This window comes from Mustela lutreola, chromosome 12 (assembly GCF_030435805.1).
Source record: "Mustela lutreola isolate mMusLut2 chromosome 12, mMusLut2.pri, whole genome shotgun sequence".
Lineage (NCBI taxonomy): Eukaryota > Metazoa > Chordata > Mammalia > Carnivora > Mustelidae > Mustela > Mustela lutreola.
Genome location: NC_081301.1, coordinates 94,061,110 through 94,079,769, shown reverse-complemented (window position 1 = coordinate 94,079,769; position 18,660 = coordinate 94,061,110). Strand labels below are relative to the sequence as shown.

General features: G+C 45.1%; 1 protein-coding gene and 1 non-coding gene across 5 annotated transcripts in view; one reads left to right on the top strand and one right to left on the bottom strand.

The window, feature by feature from the left end:
- GLIS3 (GLIS family zinc finger 3) overlaps nt 1-18,660 on the top strand; it is a 438,806-nt gene that overhangs the window by 164,063 nt on the left and 256,083 nt on the right. The gene's annotated exons all lie outside the window — the stretch shown is intronic.
- On the bottom strand, nt 15,664-15,770 carry LOC131813383 (U6 spliceosomal RNA). Its single transcript, XR_009346786.1, has one exon. It is a non-coding gene; the product is annotated as a U6 spliceosomal RNA (small nuclear RNA).

Here is an 18,660-nt window from a genome sequence, read left to right as displayed (position 1 = left end):
CACTTGGGAGTGGAGATTCTTTGGGGCTGAGGGGCTCTCTGGAGCCTCTACCCACCAGGTTCCAGTAGCATCCTCCCTCTACTCCTAATGGGGACAGAATGGCTCCAGGCATTTGCTCTGTGTCTCTTGGGAGGGCAAAGAGAACCACTGGGTTTAGGGGAAACTGGATTCCTCAGCCTTATCTGTGCAGAGACAGGAGAGTTATTTTGAGATTACAGCCAGTGCCTGAAACATAATTAGTTGGTTTAAACACACACACACACACACACACACACACACAGGACAAGACAAAAACAAAAGCATGTCACTTGGCATTGCCAAGTGAGAGCTTGTACGAGCCTCTTCCTCTTCCCTGGCCTCATCAAGGACTTTGGCCATGACCTGGGCAACTCCCGGGGACTGGTTGATGAAGAAGAAGCAATCCTTTATGTGTCCACAATTATAGTAGGAAGGGCTGTAAATGTCTCCAGGTCCCCAGCTGATACTGGGATTTCCTTTTCTTATAGAAACTGTGATATAAATGGAGGGTTGGTTTCTGGTCCTAGAAGAATGGTTGTATCTAGAATTTATCCTCTGCTGCTAGGGAAGCATCTAAAGTAGATAGAGTGTGATCTTCTAAGCCATAAATCTTCTAAGCCTTAGGTGAAAATAATCCCTTCAATGTTTAACTTCTTAACAACTTCAGTATTCCTAGTGAAACCACACTGTGCTGAAATACGTGGTAATTTAGAGGTTCACATTTGCAGGTCACTATGTCTGCCCTTGGATGCTCTACCTCTTGATTTTAGGAAGGAAAATCATTTCACTCTTCTATTTAGGATAAATCATAGAATGGGTGCACCTTTGGTACCCAAGATGGCACTAGCGACGATGACTCATCAACACGAAAGGGAGTTCTCTTCCCATCACCACCGAGCTTTGATAAGAAAAGCCAAAAGAAATTTGGGATTTGTAGATCTGTGTCAAGCCAACAGTGCTTATATGATTAAACTTTTTTTGAAATCAGCTAATTAGAAGCAGTTTAAAAACAAACAGCTTTCTGGATCTTCATCAGGAAGACAGTAGGTATAATTATCAGTAGTTCCAGTATTACCCTGTAGAATATGAACACAAGACACCAGTTGCTAAACCCAACTTGTTCCACTCAGGAGACAATTTTCGAGTCAACACTTGGTTTGGTGACATTTTATGCAGAAGGACTAGTGGCAGTGATAATAAGATGATGACAAATGAAAGCAGCCTTATGTGGTTTGTGCAGAATAAGAAAAAGCCCACTATGTTCATGACAGAATAAAATTAAGTAGGAACAGCTGTATTTGAATATTTTACTTTTGGACCCTAAGAGAAAGAGTTTTTGTTGTTTGAGGCAGACGGTAGGGAAGCTGAACTCTATCCCAGAAGATGGTGTCTTCTGTTTGCTAAGTCAGGGACTCGGGCTTTCCAAAGCCCTGTCCCATGCATAATCTCACTGGATTCTCATTGTGATCCTTGGAGGTAGAAAAGGTGATTGTGGTTTCCATTTCCATTTAAAAATGAGGGAACAACTCATCTGACTTTATCTAAGGTTACACGGCCAGTAAGTACTAGATGGTGAGGAACCAAGTCTGTTGGCCCCCAGGCCAGAGCTTTTTTCCATTCGGCCACAGCCTTCCACGATGTTGCGGTGAGTTACGTCGGCTCCATCCCATACTCTGCTACTTCTCAGGGCCCCAAATCCTAGTTCTGTCTCATAGGGCTGCCACATGGCACAGGTCTGGGGGCACCATTCATTCTGCCTGCCCTGGGTCTTGTACAGCTCGAGGTCCCTGGAGGGCAGCAGGCACATGAGCCATAGAGAATGCCCTCCAGTGGGCAGTTTCTGTTTGCGTGAGCAAAAGCTGTGCAGTGATACCCTAGGTGAGTGAAGTGGGAGCTTTTCAGGAATCAGAGTCTTGCATCACCCCCCCCCCCACAGTATTACACCATTTGAGCACCATAAAACCGCTTGTGAAAATGGCCACGCGAATCCTGCCAAATTAGAAGAAAGACACACCGTTGATTTTATTCCTCTGGTTAAAATCAGCTAATTAGACACAGGATCATTTCCTCTTTTAGTTCAGATGATCTAATTTTATCTTTTGAATTTGATTATTCTGGAAAAAGCATGTTTTCACTTAATACAGAACTACGTATTTCTGGTCCATATTATCAAGAGGTATTGGAAGTGAGCTTTTAAAAAAAAAAACTTGTTTTTCCTAATTAGTCAGGTGCCTTTTATCCTATTTCATTGTAGACATCCTTTAAAATATACATACTGATACAGTCTCCCATTTTCTGGAAGCTTTTTGTCCCCATTTCATGAATAATCAGTATTGCAGGACCATCATGCAGGTAAGAGGAAAAATGTGTGAGTGGGAGAATGTGTGGTCTCGCAGGGCGGTCCTGGCAGGGGGCGAGGCCTGTTAAGATGGGGGGAAATGGCTTACCGCATCCGCTTACCCTACCTCACTTGCTCTGGTTTCTCTTGTAAGGGTACTGATGTCTATTACTAATGCATAACAGAGGGATGGCTAAGTGAGAGGAAGAATGCCACAATCGTCCCTTCCTATACCATTTTACACCTTTTAAAACATTCCTCTGGGGTATGTGTTACAAAATTCAGTATGGGAGGCAGAATGGGCAGGTCTGTTGTTTCTACTTTACAGGCTAGGAAACTGAGGCTCAGAGCGATTAGAGGCGAGAATTGCCCAAGTTAATCAATTACACAACAGAGTCTTCTTTCTATTATGCTGTAAATCTTACCATTTTTAACCCAGAATGGTATTAGGGCTTAGAGGGTGTGAACACATTTGAAGCAATTTAAATTCTTTGTGGGATGAAATGCAACATTTTTAAAAACACAAAATCACATATTTCTGATGATACTGAATAGGTAACTTATGTGTCTTACAAAACAGAAACCAATAGAAATTAGTTCTGGAAGGGGCACAGAAAGACAGGCCTCCTCTCAGAGTAGGGCTCTGTTACGGCTTGAATCGTGTCCCCCCAAAACGATAGGCCTCTGTCATCATCCCCAGTGCTCAGAACATCGTCTCGTTTGGAAATGGGGTCTTCCTAGATAGAGGTCATCAGGTTAAAATGAGGTCATCAGGGTGGGCCCTAACCCAGTGTGACTGGGATCCTTATGAAAAGGGAAAAGTTAGACACAAAGGCAGACGTGCACGAAGAAGAAGAGGTGAAGAGACAGGGAGAAGGCTGTGTGGAGTCCGAGGCAGAGAGTGGAGTGCCAGTGAACCGCCAGGAGCCCAGACAGAGCACAAAACTGACCCCCCCTTGCAGGTCCTGGAAGGAACCCAGCCTGCCCACATCTTGATTTCAGACTTTCAGCCTCCAGAACTGTAGGATACTGAATTTCTTTCATTTTAAGCCACACAGTTTGTAGGACCTTGTTCCAGCAGTCAGAGGAACAAATACAGACCACCCCCCAACTCCACCCCTACTGCCCCGTGCCTGCCTCCAGCAGGGGATAGCAGCGCTACAGCTGCTGCTTTGCCTTCTTGGCATCCTGAGGACAGTGAGCCCTGCTGCAGGATTCTGCACTTGATCTCAAAGCACTAGGGAGCCTTGGGATTATGTTAAGAGGAGAAGGAGCTGACCACACCTGTGTTTTAAATGCTCACTTTTTTGCTATGTGGAGAATGGATTTAGGAAGCATGGTGGGAGCAAGACCATGGACCAGTAAGGAGGGGTTTATACTGGTCCAGTTTTATACTAGAGAGACCCTGAGATCACAGCCTAGATGAGAAGGTGCTGAGTTCAGTCCTCATTCCTAAGGTTTCTGGAATGTTCATCAGTCTGGCCTCAGCTCTCTCTCAGCCTGTGGGCCGGAGCAGGGTAGAGCAGATGTCTCCCGGGAACACATCCTGGTCTGTCATGCGTCAGGGGTCCGACAACCCGGACTGTGTATCTGAGCCCATCTCACGGGAGCTCGGGGATTATCACACTCTGCCCCGGACAGAGACATCCCTCGCTTTGTGCTCAGCACGCGCGGTCGTGTCCCATCTCTCGGCAGTCCGCGAGCAGGAACTTGGAAAGACGAGTGAGTAAGCTTCGAAGGGAAATTGAATCACTCTCTGTACTTGAATTAAGATCCCTATAATTTTATGTCTCGACTCTTATCATTGTCTCTTACTATAAAGAAAAAGTAAAAAGGTGAAGAAGTATGATGTTGCAGCAAGGGATAGGACAGAATATTTCAGGAGGTTAGAAATTAGATGAAGTCTAGAACCATCCTGATAGTTTTAAGGCAAAGCTCTACTACATACAGTTGGACGAGAGAAATGCTGCAGAGACCTGAGTTCACATCCAATTAATCTCTCGGCATAATTTGTTTACTGGCTTCTGCTGCCAAACCTATGAGTTCCTTTCTTCAGGGGTGAGGGTTAGTTGATGAAGCGATTTATTATGTTTCTGTTACACGGCATATCGATCTTGCTCACGGAAAATGTTAACGGTGTCCCTGGTATATCATTCATCTTCCGCCGCCCTCATTCATTATTCCCATCCCCCATTAGTAATTCTTGTATCACAGAGGGACATCTCATTAGGAGTATTCCAAGGTCAGTGAATGGCATGGCTCTGTGTGGTGCTGCAGGCTTTTTAAAAGGCAGTCATTACTCAAAATTGCAAGAAGGAATTAGCATTTAAGTAAGAAAGTGTTACAAAGTCTTGAAAATGGATCCTGCTTCCTTAGCTTCAGTGAGAAATCAAATTCTGAGAGACCAAAATTTGTTTTTGTTTTCATATCTCTCCACCACACGGGCTCTTCCTTCTTTAATCATCCCGTGCCCTGCTGTGTAGTAGAATGTGTGCGCTTCTCAGTGTGATACTGAGACCCTGTTTTGAAAAGTTACGAACTTTTTCTTATATGCATGAAATTGTAAGAATAATATAGCAAACATCCAGGTAGATCAGTGGAACAGAATAGAGCCCAGAAATGACCCACAAATATACGGAAATTTAATTTTTCAGAATTTTATTTGTGTGTGTGTGTGTGTGTGTGTGTGTGTGTATGCGCGCACGCACGCTTGCACCTTAACTGAGTGATGGGCCTTCTTGCTACTTCGGGGGCTGATGCAAATCCATCACCACTGGGTTCTTAGGACATGATCCCAATAAACTATCCATGTTGATCACAGTCAGGATAGAATGAAGAGAGTATCATTAAAATTGAGCAAAATGCTTCACACGGTACAACAGGATATCACACATCCGTGGTTGTTTCTCTTCCAAAATATTTTATCCTGGAAAAATATTTGCTCAGTGTGTGATGCTGGTAGAGTCTGTTAATCTTGCTTTGGGTTATGCACTAATTTCTGAAGTTTTCCATCATAAGTATGAGAAGAAGAAGGAGGTGGAGGTGGTCCTGGGAGAAGCCACCTTCCTGCACCTACCTGCCTTCTCACCGAAGGGCGCACAGAAGCATCATGTGAGCCCACACTTCTCCTGTCAGCTGAGCCCCAAAGCCCAGAATTTCATGTAGGCCCATTCTTCTTACAAGGTTGACGTCCTGTTGGTTTTAGAAGTCTTGATGCAAGCAGAGGCTCATTCATGCCTTTTCACTCTTAACCCGAGAAGACTCTTTTCCTTCTCTCTTTCTCTCTGTTTTTAAGTAGGCTTGACACCCAGTATGAAGCCCTGCACTGCTTGAGCTCACGACCCTGAGACCAAGACCTGAGCTGAGATCAAAAGTTGGACGCTTAACTGACTGAGCCACCGAGGCTCCCCCCATTTTGTCTCTTAATTTATAGTAGGGGGAGCCCTGGTCCCTAGTGGCTCTCAATGGCAGGAAATTGTAAGAGCGATGCTGCTGCCCCAGCACATTGGAGATGAGCTCTTCTGCAGACCCGTGGGTCCCTCTGGGAAGAAAGATTTCTGCAAACAATACTCCCTCCATGGAGCAATGAGTGACTTCTTTCTAGCTGACGCCACCCTTTGTCTTCGATCCTTGGTCAGTTTATAACCTGCCTTGTCATCACTGCATCTCCGCCTCCCCCTGCAGCCCTGGCCTTGTGGAGAGGGCCAATCGTGGCTCTGCTAAGTCCTACACTGGGGAGGGAGTAGTCCCTGCTGCCAGCAGCCACGGAGTACAGACCCGACTCTGTGATTTTGATCATTTATTTATTTTTACTTTTTACAAAAGTGCTAGAAATGCTCTGACATTTAATCAGGTTTTTTTCTGGTTTAGTGCTTTTCTTTTCTTAAGAGCCCCTTCTCACCTTTCTCCCACCCCAACTGTGTAAGCTTCAGGCCCCACAAAACCTGGACGTGACCCTGGCTGAGTTATAGAGTGAACTGGGAGTGCCCTTGTCTGAGCAAGTTTTGTTTTTTGTCGAGTTCATAATTACTGTAAAAAAACAGATTTTATTTCTTTAGAGCAATTTTAGGTCCACAGAAAAATGGAATGCAAAGTACAAAGAGTTCTTACAAGACCGCAGCTCTCCACACACACAATCTGCCGCCCGATCAACACCCAGCACCGGGCATAGTGCGTTTGTGAGAAGAGGTGAGCCTACGCAGACACATCGTAATCCCCTAAATTTATAGTGTGCATTAGCGTACCCTCCTGGTGCTGGGCACGCTGTGGATTTGGACACATGTATAATGCCATGTTTCCAACCGTATAGTGTGCCCTATAGTCATCCAATGTCGTTTCCCTGCTCGAAGCAGCCTGTGCCGCCTTCATGCCTCCCTCCTCCAAACCCCTGGCAAGTACTCATGCTCTCGTCTCGATAGTTTTGCCTTTTGGAGAGGGCCGTCGAGGTGGGGTCATACAGAACACAGCCGCTGCGGACTGGTTCCTTTCATTTAGTAATACGGGTGAAGGGCCCTCTGCGAGAGCTTCCTCCCTGCCTCTCCGCACCCACCTTCCCTCCTCCCTGCTTCCTTCTTTTTCCTTTTCTTTGAAGATCTTATTTTATCATTTTTTTCCTTTGAAGATTTTATTTTTTTTATTTTTTATTTTTTTTAAAGGTTTTATTTGTTTATTTGACAGACAGAGATCACAGTAGGCAGAGGGGCAGGCAGAGAGAGAGAGAGGAGGAAGCAGGCTCCCCGCTGAGCAGAGAGCCCGATGCGGGACTCGATCCCAGGACCCTGAGATCATGACCTGAGCCGAAGGCAGCGGCTTAACCCATGGAGCCACCCGGGCGCCCCTCCTTTGAAGATTTTAAAAGCAATACTGTTCTTAAACCTGTGGAAGCATGCGAGAGAGGACTGCGATGGGGGAGGTCAGAATTCATCCTTGGGTGATTCAGTACAAAACAAAACACATTTATGCTAAGTTGGGCATCGTGTCTCAGTATCTACCCTTCTGCTTTTCCTAGTGGCTGCAGTTTAACCTCTGTGTTATTCCTACAGGGACAAGTGGCCTTTGTATCGACATACACTCGGGTAGAAATCTCAATTATGCCACGTGCTGGCAGGATGACTCATTATATTCATGTATAAAATGAAGATGGTCCTGTGAGATCTAAAAGAGATAATATGTGTAAAGCCCCTAGCACTTAATACAGACTCTATGAACAATGGATTTCTCCCACCTGAGTAATGCTTGAAATTTCTACAGCCTGCAGCAGGCATTTTCCCCCTCAACTTTGGCCAATTTATAATATCTAGGCAATATTTTCCTTTTTCTTTTTTTTAAACTTTTTAAGCGCCTTCACCCATTTTTTCCACCCCACCTCTAGCCACTGGCCGTCACAAGTCTATTTTCTGTATCCAGGAGCCCAAGAACTTGTTTCGTTGTTGTTCTTTCTGTTTTTAAAGATTGCACACATGAGAGAGATCATATAGGATTTGTCTTTCTCTGTCTGACTTATTTCACTCAGTGTAATGCCCTCAAGGTCCATCCATGTCGTTGTAAATGGGAATTTTTCATACTTCTTTTATGGCTAATATTCAACACATGCATGTGTGTACGTGTGTATACACGTGTGTATTTCTTATCTTTTTATCCACTGATGGACATTTAGGTTGTGTCCATGTCTTGGTTATTATAAATAATGCTGCAATGAACATGGGAGCTCATGTATTTTTTTTTTTTTTTTTGAGTTAGGGTTTTCATTTTCTTCAGGCAAATACCCAGAAGCAGAATTACTGGATTATCCAGTAATTCTGTTTTTAATTTTTTGTGAAACTTCTATACTGTTCTCCACAGTGGATGCAGACTCTACACTCTTGGCAACAGTGCACAAGGATTTCCTTTTCTCCACATCCTCACCAAGATTTGGTATTTCTTGTCTTTTTGATTCTAGCCCTTCTGACAGGTGTGCGGTCACATGTCACTGTGGTTTTGACTGCATTTCCCTGATGATGACTGATGTTGAGCATCTTGTCATGTGCCTGTTGGCCGTTCGTGTGTCTTCTTTGGAGAAACATCTATTCAGATCTTCTGCCCATTGTTTAATTGGATTGTTGTGGAGCTTTTTCTGCTGTTGAGTTGTGTGCATTCCTTGTATATTTTGGATATTAACTCCTTATTGGATGGATCATTTTCAGATGTCTTCTCCCATTCAGTAGGTTGCTTTTTTTTTTTTATCTTATTGATGGTTTCCTTTGTTGTGTAAAAGCTTCTTCTCTCTCCCCCCCCCTCTCTCTAGTTTGGTACAGTCTGCTTGTTTATTTTTGGTTCTGTTGCTTTTGCTTTTGATGTCAGACTGAAAAAAAAAAATTATCTGCAAGACCTGTGTCAGGAAGCTTATGTAAGTTATTTTCCAGGGGAATTATAGTTTCAGGTTTTATGTTCATCTTTAGTTTTTGATTTAGTCCTTCAGCCACTAGATGGATTTAAGTATGTTAACTAAGGGCCCTCGCCCTGCCCCATGCCCCCTAACCTTGCTTTTTAAAAATTATAAATGGTGACCAAATTAAAGAAAAGGACTTAGAGTTCTGGAGTTATTCATAGGAGGAATGTGCGATTTTTGTTTTTGGTATGAGTTAACAATACAAATGACCTTTGAGTTGGAACTATTCCTGGACTAGGTGTAGGAGTGATTCAGTCTATGTCTTTGTAACACAACCGGTGGGCAAAAACGAACCAAACACCCGTATTTACCTTAGTCTAAATAGAGTCAATTAACGACAAGTCATCTGGTTATTTTAGCACTAGGTAGAAACGTAGATTTTAAGTCATTTATGGTGATTCAGAGAAGCTTTTATTTTTAATTGTCTATTTAATACTTTGGTGAACAAACTTATCTTTACTCTTTTTCCCTATTTTCCCTTATAAATATATGTCTCTTTTTGGTTTGCATTCAGATGCTGCATTGGTTTGACAAAAATCAGCAATGAGGACTTTTTTTTTTTAAGTTTGGGTTATCAGGTGTATAGAAAATACAGAAAAGGGTAAAGGACCCAGATTTGGGGTAAAATCCAGGTGGTTTTGATCCCTTGCCCTATCTCTTGCTGGCTCTGGAATCTGGAAAAGGACTTAACTCTTCTGAGCTTCAGTTTCCTAACCTATAAAAAGTAAGATAATAATATGTATCTTACGAGGTTGTTGGCAGGGTCAAGAGAAGTCCACTGGGCCCTCGAACAACGTGGGTTTGAACTGGACGGCGCCATCAATGTGCCCAGTTGAGAGTCCAGCACCGTGAATGTGTTTTCTCTAATGATCTTCTCAACACCATTTCCTTTCCCGAGCTCACCTTATTGTAAGAATAAATAATAAATACAATATTAACATAAGTACGATATTGATACAATCGGTATTATGTTATTGATAGGGCTTCGGAATAACAGTAGGCTATTGGTAAAGTTGTAGGAGAGTCAGAAATGAGAGATGGATGTTCAACCATGTGGGGTTGGCGCCTCTAGCTCCCAGGTTGCTCAAGGATCAACGGTAATGGCCAGTCCATAGAAACCTGTATCTTAAGCATGAGTTCCTTTTCTCTTCTGTGTGGGCGGATGAAGATTCAGCTCTGTTTCACTGCAGTTTAAAGGGATCATTAAAAGTGAAGCAAATTTACAGCTAGTTCATGTTTGTCACTCGTGGATGAAGAAATCAGAGGAGGGAAGTGTCTTACTCAAGAGGATAGATTACGAGGCAGAAGAGAGATTAGGCCGGAACCCCTTCCTCAAACCCAGACCTTTCCTCTTACAGTGTGGCTTGTCCTGTGATCCAGTAAGACTTACTCTTGGATTCTGTAAAACATGGCAGCCACCTCAGCAACGCCCCCAGTCTAGTCACCAAAGAGATAGCAGCAAGTATGATCTCTATGTACTTGGACATCATCTTTGTTATACCATAACTGGTTAATTAAGTAAGGTTACACTGTGTGTAATTTGTATGTCCCGTGGTTATCATGAAACCCTCCTCTGAATATCTCTCCTGAAAGTTAGAAGTACCCACAGTTTGGGTGTCTTTTTGGTGTCAGGAGATAGCACCAGTTATAAGGTTTGTGTCCAGGGAATAGCTTGTCTAGAGGGTGTGTGCATTTAAACTTGGACAAATACTGGCCGAGTTCACCTCCATGGGCACTTGTCTGCACTCTCACTGACATCTGTGGGAGTGCCACTTGCTTCCATACCTCAAGAACACAGTATTTGCTAATCTGGTAGATGAAAAATGTTCATCTTTTTAGGAACCCAGGGACTCATTTTGATTTTCTCCCCTGTTCCTCAGCTTTTCTGTGTTTCTTCCCCATCTTTTTCTGTCCATTTTCTGGTGATTTGGGTTGAGATTTTACATTGCTTAAAGTCTTTTATTAGGGAGCATCCCTTGAAAAGGTGACCTAGAAGGACCAAAAGTTGAGACACTGACAGGAAATTCAACTCAAACAGGATGAGAAAAGCAATGAATCACTCCCAAGAATTAGTCAATAGCAAAACACTGATTCAACACACAGTTGACCTAAAATTGCTAGGTTTTTGGAATGGGATTTTTATGAGGTAAGGCCTTAGGGATATTGATGAATTGATAAGGCCTCTGGTCAACTCATCCTGTTGTGACCAATGAATATGTCTTTGACCTCAAATGGCCTAAAGTTCAGCTGCAGGCTGTTGAGCATTACCAAGGCCACTACACCCGCTGCAGTCCAGAGGAGTTGTAGGTGGAGGGGTCAGCCTCACCACTGGGTTCAGAGGGAAGTAGAAGTTACCTTGGCCTCCTGTAAGCTTCCTCAAGACCAATATCCTGATTATTTACCGTCCCTCTTGGTACCACAGAAAGGCAAGCCCACGATAAGCATTTGTTCTTTGTCCATTTAAAACTTGCTGTAAACGAAGTGACTTTGGATTTAGGGCCAAAACCCTGAGTTCTTTTTTGTATCTTTAGGCCGCTCCTGTATTCCAACTGGGCCTGGAAAACCCCTGCCTGGCCTGCAGAGGGAACACTGAGTCGGCCCTCCCCTGCCCTCCACATGCCTTTGTGCGCACTTTGCAAGAACTGTCCCTGCTCATTGAAAACAGGAGGGTCAAGGTCATTGACTCTTTTCTGTATTTTTCCAGCAGGAACCTTTATTCATTGTTTTAACACTTTCTTCGGCAGCACAGCCTAGTGATTAAGTGCATGGGCTCTGGAACCACACTGCCTGGGTTTAAATCATGATTCTGCCACTCAGCACCTTGCTCACATACTCCATGGCTCAGTTTTGTCACCTGTAAATCAGGATAATTAAATATACATACGTACATATGTACATATGTGGGAAGTGGGTATGTGTAGCTTAACCTAATGCCTATCTTTTAGGAAGTTGTCTGTATGCCTCTTACCATTAATAATACATTTTTTTTTTTTAATTTTAGACACTCTAAGTAGAAAAAACGCTTACTGCATGCAATTCTTGCAAACAATTCACGCATATTCCCTTCACGCCCTGTAACTCCATAGATACTATCATCCCCTTTTCATGACTGGGAGCTGAGGTGCAGAGAGGTTAAATACACTGTCCGAGGAACTTAGCTGCGTCAGAAAATGGCCAGGTTGAGAGTTAAAGTCAGCCTCCGGAGCCGGCAGTTAGACCTACTGTGCTGTGCGTGAACCTTCTCTTGGCAGAAAGTACAGCCCGGTGGCTCTCACTTGCCGCAGGAGTAGCAGTGGCGGTCCCAGCCCCAGCAGATCCGGCCAGAACCCCGGCTGAGCGGTGTGAGGGCAGCTGTCATGCCCACCGCTTCCGGGGCCTTGCCGGGGAGGTGCTGCCCGATCCTGCAGAGGAGGAAGCTGAGGGACACTGCGGCTAGGGCAAGCCGTCACGTGACTGAGCCGTAGTCTGAGCCTGAACGTGCCTGACTCCAGCATCCTTGGCCTTGAAACCATTCTGAGTGCCTCCTGCCTGAGGTCCATGTCTTAGGCCAGGTGCCCAGGGGTGTCAGACCGGATGGCCCTGTGGCTTCGGTGGACTTGGAAGCTGTCTCCTTTTCTTCTGCTCTTCCGTCTCCTCACTCAAGTGCACCGAATTTTGTTTTTTTTAAGTCCCAAAGAAGGCTGAAATACGAATTCTTTGGGACACACCACAGGAGCTGTAATAAAGTCTTGTTTTCTTTGTTTCCATTGAGTGTGAGTCCTTGTAATCCTCAGTATGAATGAATGTGAGGGGGTTTCTTCAACGCAGATATTGCGTAAGCCAGGACCACAGTTTTGGGTCTGGTAGGGGTTGTAGGCAAGAAACCAGCAATCAGAAATGTAGTATTTTCTAGAAGAGGGTGAGGGTGCTGGACTTCTGTATTGTAGGGAGGAGGCAGTGCAGATCATCTGTACCACAGCTTGGCCCCGTAGGTGTTTCTGGAAGAAGCACACTGACCACAATGGGGTGGGAATGGGAAGGATGTATCCTTTGGCCCCTGGGAGCCCAGACAGGACAGCTCTCACTGACACAGGACACACGAGACCAAATGCAGAACAGCGTTCTTGGACCGAACACCCCTTAAGCCCAAGAACATGATGCATAAGGGGACGTGTCCCTTCGTCTAAGAAGAAGTGCTCTTCTTTTTGATCACAAGGAGGTGTGACTTCTTCCCTCTTCACTACCTTATTAGTGAAGACACCTGACATTTAAGTTTGCATTTTTAACATTTTTTTATTTCGGCAATGTTCTTCTTCAGTAATTCCCCCGCAATTTTGAAATAGTGATCTGTTTTCCATTTCCCTTTAGTCATGTGTTGCTTGAATTCTTAAAGCTATGTATGTGAGTACATAGTTTTGTATTATCTTGAATATACAGATAGACACCGGCACACAGGTGTACATATGTTTGTTCCCTCTTAAAATTTTTTTTTTAAAAGATTTTATTTATTTATTTGACAGACAGATCACAAGTAGGCAGAGGGGCAGGCAGAGAGAGAGAGGAGGAAGCAGGCTCCCCGCTGAGCAGAGAGCCCGATGCGGGGCTCGATCCCAGGACCCTGAGATCATGACCTGAGCCGAAGGCAGTGGCTTAACCCACTGAGCCACCCAGGCGCCCCCCCTCTTAAAATTTTGTGTGGGGAAAAATATATGCTATTCAAGATTAGACTTTTCAGGCACTTTCGTTTTTAATTTTGAGATAAATACATTAAACTGAGCTGTTATGTAGGTGATATCTGTCCCCTTTATATAATAGAGTGACGTATCCCCCCAGAACCACGTTTTAACTATCACACTGCAGTTGTGAGAGACATGAATATTCAGGTTATTAAGAGACATGAAAAACTAGCCCAGACCAAAATCTTTGGGAGCAGTCCATAAAAATGAAAGTAAAGCAAACATTTACATTTTGTTTAAAGGAAGTTGTGGGGGATAAGCCTTCCCACCAGCATTTTTTTTAAACATGGACATACGGAGATAGATGTTTTTGTCACAGTCAAGGCACGGGTAACTCTGAAGACTTGCCTATTGCATTTTCCTTCTGAGGACTGAAGACAGGCCTTTTGGGGTGAGGCCCTTTAGATCGGCGGCTGCTGTCTGGGATTCGGCGTTGGAATACTCATACTTTTTGAAAAGGAACCCTAGTGTATTTCTTTTGGCCTTGGCTTAAACAACATACGACTTTATAAATATTGTGAAATTTCATTGTGGGGTGTTTTGTTTTTTTTTTTTTTTTTTGAGGGTTTTTGTTTTTGCATCATAGTAAAAGGCACCGCAATTTTCAAGGAAGGTGATGCTAGATCGTAAGATACTTGAGGGAAAGAACAGCTCCTATCGATCTCTGTCCTCTCTGCATCGGAAACACACCCTATATATAGTCGGTCTCAGTAAATATTTACAGATTCAGTTCAAATTCAAAATGAATTCACCATCGCTACCACCACTCCTCGCCGGTGACCTCCAGGTGGTTCTCTGTAGTTAAGTCCATGTTTTGTTTGTCTCTGTTTTTCTTTGTTCATTTGTTTTGTTTCTTAAATTCCACATAAGAGTGAAATCATATGGTATTCGTCTTTCACTGATTTATTTCCCTCAGCATTATACACCGTAGCTCCATCCCTGTCATTGCAAATGGCAGGATTTCATTCTTTTTGATGGCTGAGTAATATTCTGTTACGTGCGCACACACACCATAATTGATAATTGATGATATTAAGCATCTTTTTGTGTGTCTGTTGGCCATCTGGATGGCTCCTTTGCAGAGCCATCACAAACATGTCTGTTTATGTCCTCTGCCTATTTTTAAATTGGATTATTTGGGGGGGGGTTGGGGGGTAATTGAGTTGTATAAGTTCTTTATATAGTTTTGATATTAACCCCTTATTGGATATGTCATTCGCAAATATCTTCTCCCATTCAGTAGATTGTCTTTTTGTTTTGTTGATGGTTTCCTTTGCTGTGAACTTTTAATACCCTTTCCAGTTTGGGGTAAGGGACAGACACCTTATTAAATTACTTAGGACACACTTAGGATAGGCAAAGTAAGGGAGAATTGTACTTTTCGTCTGTTGACTCACTTATTTCTCATTTCAGTGAGCACTAATTGAGAACATTTCTTTTTCTTACCTCTCTCTCCCCTCTAGTTAACTAACTGAATCACCAACTATTTATGAATCTTATGTTTTGTGTGAATAATTGGGCTAAGCAATGTGACTACAAAAGAAAATAAAACCCAATATTTGCTTCCTAAAGGAGGCACGTCCGTTAGTGGCCCGAGAGGAGGGACTTATCTGTACGCCCCTAACTTTGCTTTTATGATTTTCTCTGTCCCATATGCGTTCTTCTTACTCCCTTCAAGAAACAGAATTCTCATAGGGCCTGTGGGGAGAGAGGACACATCCAGATCTGCCAGGCTGTGAGATCAGACATTGTCTTGCCAGTGAGCTGCGTTCCGTGGGTCATGAACTAGTAGAGTTTACTGGTGAGTGACTGAGCTGTGGAGTCTCTGTGCAAGTGATGAAAAGTCCGCCGGGCTGACGACACGCCCACGAACCATGATGTGAAGCGGACGGTGGTGACATGGGACAAGCAGGGCTGGATGAAGCCAGCGTGTGTGTGTGTGTGTGTGTGTGTGTGTGTGTGTGTGTCGGAGAGGGAGGAGGAGAGGGGAGGACTTCCTGGAGGAAATGGTGAGGCTTAGAGTGTATGACAAGATTGGGGGCCCTTAGGACCCGTATTTGTCGTGTTACGTAGACACGTGGATACCGCGTATTTCTGTATTTGGTGCTCAGTGAATATCCATCTCATATGTACGAATCCTGTGTTGTTGTGTGTGTGTTTTTTTTTAATTTCCTATTGTTTTCTAACTTTTATGTGTCACCCTTGCATGAGGACCACACTAACCTTCTCTGTACCGTTCCAGTTTCAGTGTGCGTGCTGCCGAAGCGAGCACTGTTTTCTGTGAATGTGACGGTCAGGAGAGCTGTCTGCTCAGCTTCTGAGGCCAGAGTCCACATCCTGCGCTCTGTTCTCCTCCACGGCAGGGGGCTCGCAAACTGCTTCCCGGCACCACAGCATCTGGCTGGAGTGTTTCCACCAGGGGAGTGAGGTTTTAAATCTGCCTGGAAATTGCTGATGGTCGTCCTATTTTGTCTATAAGGATATCATCTCAGAATCCATTTTTCCTTTTTCTCCTTTGATCTCAGAACGTTTTCTCATCTTCTGCCGACAGTGGTTCCGCAGAGTGGGGGCTCCGCGTGTGTATTCAGGGCTCTCACGTGAAAGCACAGTGCTCGTTTTGCCAAGATAAGTACAGAAGGAATAATATATGTGAATCTACCACCTAAATCAGGAATGGCAAAATATCAAAGTACGTTATGTTTTTACGGCTATTCTAGCTCTGTACTCAGTCTGACCATAAGAAACCTCATATTTTCACTGTTATCTCTTAGCGATATTTTAGCTTTCCTTTTCCTTACCTCCACGTAACTGAATTATTAGCAGCAAACTAGTATAATTATCACTTTTTTTTAAAATTTGAAACTTTGCCATATTTTCATGGTCAGTCCAATTCTATTAAACAGTTACAAGTGACAGCCACGTGCGCACAGAGCACTACACTAGAAGCTTGTAGAGGCCGTGAAGGTGAGGAGTGGAGAGTCGCTGCCTTCTCGGGGCTCACGACCCAGCAGGGAGGACATGTCCATAAATCACTCTGTTCGCAGGCTGTACAGCGTGTAACAACGGCAGAACAGCACGGCTCTGTGGGAGCTGAGGGAAAAAATAGGATAATCTACACAGAAGTTATCCCAGGTTCATGGATTTCTCTGGTTAGTGAAGTTGTTTCCATGATGCCTAAAAGCCCCACTGTGCATAGTGCCAGGTACCTCCTCGGACTGTGTTAAAAAATAGTGCTTATAGGTGGTAAAACACCTCAAGCTCATTAAAAGGAACAGCGGTGGAAAGTAGGTCTGTCTCTTGACCAATTCCATCACTTTTTCTCTCCAGAGACACCCACTTTTCACATTTTCCCTTGTGTGATTAATTGTGAAAGATTTGTGGCTGATCGGTTCTTTTGAAATTTCATTGCCTTCCACTCAGTGCAGTGAACATTCCACGAACGTGCCGGGTGCTGTGTTAAGTCCTGGGAATACCAAGACCAGGACTCTGGTCTCTGAGCGTTCACAGTGTGGGGCGCCTACAGGTAGGACCTGGGCTGTAACATGTTCAGTGATAGGACGGAGACACGGGCTGAGTGGTCTCATAACTCAGGGAGGGAGTCATGACTCACGCCCTAGAGAGGTGCTGGCGCTGCTTCACGGAGACCCTGATCTTCCAGTTGGCCCTTGGGGGTGTGGGTTTCACTAGGCTGAAGGAGAGGCAAGTGAATCCTTGGCCCGCAGAACCACATACTCAGAGAAAGAGAAGCTTGAAAATGTATGTTGGTCAGCAGAGCTAGGGTGTAGGACATGGACAATGGCAGATATGTCTGGAGGTTGAGGCCAAATTATCAGGGGCACCGAATTTCTCATCCTGCTCAATTTGGACACCATCCCACTAAGGGTGAAGGCAAGCAGTTCAAAGAGTAAGGTCATGGTAGGCAGATGAGGCCTAACTGTCTTCCAGAAGGATAATTTTGGCGGTCCTCTGAGGCGTGGAGCGGACGGGGAGGAGGTAGAAGTGTGGGGTTAGTGAGGTCATAACTTGGGCAGAGCCTGGGCCAGGATGAAATGAGAAGGCAGCAGTGGGAATGATGAGAAAACAGGTCTGGGAGATCTCACAGAAGAACAAGCGACGGGCTCTGAGGGTAACAGAAACGGATCGGGCACAGGCCCAGCTCGGGATCTGGGATCTCCTGCTAAGGGGCACGTGAAGATGAGTTAGACGTAGTCTTTGCCCGCAGTCTAGTGAGAAACCGAGCATTCTCAGGATGCAGAGGAAGAAACAAGGAGAAAAAGCAACCCTGGGACACCATCAGCTCTGCTACAGTGGGTCTTTAAAAAGCCCTCAGTGATAGAGGAAAAGCGATTGATGGTGGGGGCTAGAGCCGCACAGCAGGGGGAGTCTGAGTAAGCACGAAGTGCCCCTTAGCGTCTGACCACCCTGACTGAGAGGTCAAGGGGAGTGCAGGCCGCCAGAGAGCTCGGCCAGCGAGCGTGTCCGTGTCGGCTCCCGAGGGCAGAGATGAATGGCGTGGCCAGGGCAGACGGGAGGCCTCGGGGGGGCCGAGGTGACCCGATGGGCTCCATTGGCTGTCGCATGGCGTTGTGGGAAGACGTGGGGCTGGGCGCACTGTCTCCTCCCACCAGAAGGTTCCTCGGTGTGCCCTGCGCCCCGCGGTTGGTAGATGAGAGGCCACACGAGGGAGGGAAGGGTGGTAGTCGGGAGAGACGGTGATCAGGGCAGGGGGCGGGAGAAGCCACCTCGGGGCGTCCATTCCTAGCACCGAAGCCTGGGCGATGTCTGTCCACTGTCTTCCCAGGCAAGCTGTTTTCTTGTTGCTGTTGAGTGTCTAATTTTATGTATAGACCCAAATGAGATCATTTTCTCTGGGCTTTTTTAATTCCCTCGGAAAAGTTTTGCATCCCTCTGCCTTGTAGACCTCGACGGTCCCTTTTCCTCACAGATGGGACCCGTCCTGTCTGCATCTTTCTGACCCGCATCCGTGTGAATGCAGAAGGCGTCTCTGCAAGGAGCACGATGCCAGACAGTAGAGCAGATGCCCGTGGGTCGGGGGAGATGCCCAGATCAATGGCCACCGCCCCGACCTGGGGTCCTGGGAACAGCATCCGTCTACACGAGGGGGAAGCCAGGGAGTGTGTGAGGTCACCGCAGCCCGGAGC